A 6,502-nucleotide genomic window follows, 5' to 3' on the forward strand; every position below is an offset into this window, starting at 1 on the left:
AGATTTGATGTTGTCAAATTTAATGGAATCGGGAATTTCGGTTTATGGTAGAGGAAAGTGATGGACATTCTTGTGCAACAAGGAATGACTAAGATTTTGCTTGATACTCAATCGCAAGTAATGGATGAGACAACATGGGTAGATTTGAAAGCAAAGGCAGTGTCTGCAATACACTTGTGTTTGACCAACGAAGTTCTCTATCAGGTGATGGAGGAGGATTCTCCAGCAGTGATCTGGAGAAAGTTAAAAAGTCGGTACATGTCTAAATCCCTCAATAACAAACTTTTTCTTAAGCAACGTTTGTATTGGCTTAAGATGATTGAAGGGTCAAGTCTGGATCAACACATTAATACCTTTAATCAAATTATAAGTGATTTGATGAGGATGATAACGCTTTAATGCTGTTAAATTCTTTGTCCTCGACTCATACCTACTAAAATCTTGTGACCACTCTTATGTGGGGAAAAGAAACTCTTGATCTGGAAGAGGTAACAAGTGCCTTATTAAATTTTCATCAAAAGTTGAAGATATGTAATGAAGGAGCAGGACTTGTGGTAAAGAGTAGCAATGAGTGAGGCAAAGGAAAGTTCAAGAATGGGTTTAATCAGAAATCTCAAAATCAATCTAAGAAGAAGAAGGAAATCAGGTGTTATAAATGCGGTAAAAAGGGACATATGAAACCGGAGTGTCCAGATTACAAGAAGTGAAAGGCTAAAAAGCATGAAGGGATTTCAAAATCTATGAATATTGTTCAAGAAGAAGATTCAGTAGATGGTGATGTTCTATCAGTTTCAGCAGAGTCGGATAATCTAACGAACTCTTGGATACTTAACTCGGCATGTTATTATCACATGACTCCGAACAAGGAGTGGTTTAGCACTTACAGGTTAGTGAATTCTGGATCAATTCTTATGGGTAATGATTCTTCTTGCAAGATCGTTGATATAGGAAATGTAAAGATAAAAATGTTTGATGGTGCTGTAAGAACTTGTGTAATGTAAGACATATACCTGAGTTGAGAAAGAGTTTAATATCTCTTGGCACTTTGGAACTACCATTGAAAGGTAATCTGACTGTAATGAAAGGGCAGAAACTAGATGAAAATATTTACATGTTACAAGGAACTACCATTGTAGGTGGAGTTGCAACTGTGTATGCTGAATCAGATGAGACCGTCTAGTGGCATATGTTCCTTGGGCATATGGGAGAACATGGCATGAAAAAACTACACAAGAGGAAACTCTTAAAGGGCTTGAAATCATGTCAGCTAGAATTTTGCAGGATATGCATTCTTGGAAAACAGAACAGGGCAAAGTTTAAACCAGTTATTCACAAAACAAAGGATATTCTTGACTATGTATATTCAAATGTTTGGGGCCCAGTTAGAGTTGCATCAAAGGGTAGACATGTGTATTATGTGAGTTTCATTGATGATTACTCATGGAAGGTCTAGGTTTACTTCATGCGTCACATATCAAGTACATTTGCCAAGTTTAAGATTTCGAAGGCTGAAGTGGAGAACCAGAGGAGGAGGAGAATCAAATGTTTAAGATCAGATAATAGGATTGAGTACGCTGATTCTCGGTTTATGGAGTTTTGTGCTGAGTAGGGCATCAAGAGACATTTTATAGTTCGCTAGAAACTTCAACAAAATGGTGTGGCAGAACAAATGATCAAACTCTTGCGGATAGGGTTCGATGTCTTAGATTGAATGCAAGGCTACCGAGGAACTTCTGGGCCGACGCAGTTAGTATGGCTTGCTTTCTGGTAAACCGATCATCAAAAGCGTCACTAGAGGGTAAAGTGGCGGAAGAGGTATGGACGAGAAATGCAGTAGACTATTCTAAATTGAAAGTATTCGGGTGTCCAGCCTATGTCCACGTGTCTAGTGAGGAGAGGTCTAAGCTTGACCCGAAGTCTCGTTGTTGCATTTTTTTGGGGTATCCAATAGGTGTAAAGGGGTACATACTATGGGACCCAGTCGCAAACAATGTGGTGATCAGTAGGGACGTAGTTTTTGATGAGAAGGTTATGGTAAAGCATACTCAAGAATGAGATGAACAAAAATAGGAGCCAAAAAGCTAGAGCAATATTGAACATATCATGTAGGTGGAGTTGGAAGCTTAGTGTGACGACCTGCTTAATTTTCACACTTTTTTTTTCATAATATAATAAAATCAATATCACAAAACTCAGTAGATCATAATCCACCTGAACCCATGGGTACCAAGGATACATCATAACACATTACGGAAGCCTAAGCAACAGGAAACATAAAATCATGAACACCTCATTAAACCATACATCACAATACCAGAGTTACTACAATCACTGTATATATGTATACGCAATACTCAACCCAAAAGATGTCTTAGGGCCATTTCCACAAAATACATCCGACTCTATCAAAACACTTACCCTTCTGGAAGGGCAGATCGACCGTACTAGATCAGCAAGGCTTTACCCGCTCTCCTATTAGGGGCTCCTAAAATGTTTATAAAATTCGGGGTGAGAAACCTTTCAGTAAGTGAAATAAACTAACACTAGTGTGTGGCAACATGAGTATTCTGTGTTATATATATACCATACAGAACATATTTAATAAACTGTTGTATTATATCTGGGAAAACATATATATCATCGTAGCATGGTAGAACATACTGCATTTTCATAAACATATATCATTTCATATAATAATAATACAAAAACATTCCTAATAGGTTAGCTGGTTGTTATCATGTATTACCCCCACATGACTAGGTTGTGTGGCTCAAAGGCGAGACCTGACAATGGTTGGCCAACCACTACCAAGTCAAAAGTACAATCTGTAAGTCTGATGGGTCTTCTAGACTTGGTTCGTACACCAGGGGCACTCAAACACTTCTTAAAAACCACATCAACCATCCAATCTCACACCACTCCATACAGCGGCGTTAACACAAATATCATGATCATGATGACCATAGATACATAGCAACGGTACCGTGCAAGTAGCCTAGACCAAGCCAACCAAGTTTTGATATCATATAACATATATTGAAACTGTGATACATGGATATTTCATATCATTAACTATCAAATCAATCATATCATTTGCATATATACGTATATCATGAAAATCTTCGGCCCGTACATCGATATTTCACATTTTTCAATAGCTCGGCCTGTACGCCGAGAAATCATATCCATAGCACAGCCCATATGCTGGAAAATCATTTTCATAGTTCGACCCATTTGCCGGCAAATCATACACATAGTTCGGCCCATACGTCAGCAAATAAATATAAAAATCTCAGCCCGTATGCCGGTTTTCATCATAAAAATCCATATCATTAACACATTCTCAGAAAACAGTATATCATAACAATTTCTACTCATGCCACACTAAACAGGTTTTTCGTATATTTAACATACCATCATTTTCAACAATATTTTTCCAAATATAAATCATATATAAATACATTTATTTCCCTGAAATCAAATACTATAATATTATACATACTTTTCATAAAATACTAGCTTAGTTTATGCCCTTATCTGATTCTTGGAAAAGCCTCTAAGAAAAGTTGTCCTGCACTCGCAGGGTTCCCCATTCAACACCCTGAAAACGGCATTTCCCAGAACTAAAATTCAGTATTTTTAAGCGTACTATGCTTTCTACAACTGTCAAAAATCCAAATACTGAGTAGAAAGTCTTACCATGGATTTGGGATGGTTTCCAACTCAGCCCCATCGACAATCCGCTCCGGCAGATTTGCAGAGAACTTTCCCAGGAGCGTCATGGTGGCTTTAGATCATCGAATCGGCAGAAATTCGACCCAAAAACTTAGAGAGAAGGAGGGGAAACCAAAGGATTAGAGAGAGAGAGAGATTCCGCACAGAAAATGAACTGAAAAATCACGTTTAACCCTATTTATACTACGAGATTTGTCAATGAGCCACGTCACCTCATCGACGAGTCCTATAGAAAGTTCGTCGACGAACTTCAACCCTTGTCGACGAATTTCAGGTTTCCGAAAATCCTCTCTTGGTATCTTCTCGTCGACGAGATCCTAAAGAACCCTTCTATCTCATCGACGAGATCCTGAAGAACCCTCGTCGACGAAACCCCTATGTTCGTCGACGAGGCCTGGAAAATTTCTCAGGATTATCCCATCCAAAATGCAACGTTGTCGACTGCCTCCTTCTGTCCCTGTTTCCATTTCCCTTTATTCTTATTATTTAAATACCGTTTTTTTTTTCAGGTCGTTACATTCTCCCCTCCTTATAAAATTTCGTCCTTGAAATTTACTGTTCACGTAACTCATTATCCCTTAATGGGAAAAGGGTTTACCTATTTTATTACTTACCCTCACTTATGGCGTAGGAATACCGTGGTTACTTTTCGAGTCTTGGGAGATTACATATATAAAAGAAAAATTCTCCTAAAACTAAAATACTACACTAATTAAACCATTACATGTACCTGCAAAAGAAATATTAGCTCACTACTTAAGCTTCTTGAAATAGTTGTGGGTACTTCTGCTTTATTTGCTCCTCAGGTTCCCAAGAAGCCTCTTCAACTGTATGATTCCTTCACAAAACTTTTACCTAAGGAATCTCCTTGTTACGTAACTCCTGTAGTTTCCTATTCAGAATCTGTACTGGTACCTCCTCATACACCAGTGAATCACTGAACTCTAATTCACCATAACTGATGATATGAGAAGGATCTGGGACGTATTTCCTCAATATAGCAACATGGAATACGTCGTGGATCCTGGACAACACAGGTGGCAAAGCTAGCCTGTAGGCAACCGGCCCCACTTTCTCTAGAATCTCAATTGGACCAATAAACCTAAGACTAAGTTTACATTTCTTCCCAAATCGCATAACCCCTTTTAACAGAGCTATCTTCAAAAACACATGATTATCCACATCAAATTCCATATTCCTATGGCGATTATCAACATAACTTTTCTGCTGGCTCTAAGCTGCACTGATCCTGTCTCTGATAAGCCGAACCTTATCACACGTTTGCTGCACAAACTCTGGCCCCACTACTCGCCGTTCATCCACTTCATCCCAAAATAAAGGAGAACGACATCTCCTACCGTATATAGCCTTAAATGATGCCATACCAATGCTGGTCTGATAACTGTTATTATACGCAAACTCCACCAACGGCATGAACTGAGTCCAACTACCCCCAAAATCCAATATGCACGCTCGGAGCATATCCTCCAATATATATATCATCCTCTCAGTCTGCCCATCTGACTGAGGATGGAATGTCATGTTAAACGATAACTGAGACCCTAGAGCTTCCTGCAAGCTCCTCAAAAAACGTGATGTAAAACGTGGGTCTCGATATGACACAATCAATACTGGCACCTCATGAGAACGAACTATCTTATGAATGTAGATCTCCACTAAACAGTTAAGGGAGTAGCTGATCTTGATAGGTAAAAAGTGTGCGGTCTTAATCAAACGGTCAACAATCCCCCAGATGGCATTCTGACAGTGTAACACCGTCGGTAGTCCTGACACGAAGTCCATAGATATATGATCCCACTTCCACTCTAGGATAAATAATGGTTGCAACTAACCTGTCGACATCTAGTGCTTAGCTTTTACCTGCTGGCACGTCAAACACTGCGTTACATACTCGGTAATCTCTTTCTTTATACCACTCCACCGGTACAACTCTCACAGATCCTTGTACATCTTCGTACTACCAGGATGAACTGTATACAAAGATCTGTGAGCCTCCTCTAAAATAATCTTCCTGATCTCAGTATCGGCAGGAACGCATAATCTGGAACGGAACCGCACAGCCCCATCATCTACAATACTGAATTCCTCCCCATGACCATTCTGTATTCTATCCATCACCTCTACTAATTCTGGGTCTTCTTTCTGAGCAGCTTTAATTCTTTCTTGCAGAGTAGGCTGCACCACTAAATTGGCAATGTGAGCCTGAGAATCACTTTCAACTAACTCAATGCCAAATCTCTCTAGATCCATCATGATCGGATACTGGATCTCCATAGCAGCCAACATTGATTCCCTGGACTTCCTGCTCAACGCATCAGCTACCACGTTTGTTTTCCCTGAGTGATAATTAATGGTACAATCAAAATCCTTAATTAACTCCAACCACCTTCTCTGCCTCTTATTCAGTTCCTTTTGAGTGAAAAAGTACTTCAAACTTTTATGGTCAGAGAATATCTCACACCGCTCGCCGTACAGATAATGCCTCCAAATTTTCAAGGCGTATACTATTGCAGCCAATTCAAGATCATGTGTAGGGTAGTTCTTTACATATTCTTTCAATTGCCTGGATGCATACGCCACCACCCTACCATGCTGCATCAATACACATCCAAGTCCCTTCAAGGACGCATCACTGTAAATGACATACCCCTCACCCCCTAACGGGATGACCCATGCTAGTGCTGTGACTAATCTTTGCTTTAGTTCTTGAAAACTCTGCTCGCAGCTGTCATCCCACTCAAATCTG

This window comes from Malania oleifera, chromosome 1, assembly GCF_029873635.1.
Source record: "Malania oleifera isolate guangnan ecotype guangnan chromosome 1, ASM2987363v1, whole genome shotgun sequence".
NCBI classification, from domain to species: domain Eukaryota; kingdom Viridiplantae; phylum Streptophyta; class Magnoliopsida; order Santalales; family Ximeniaceae; genus Malania; species Malania oleifera.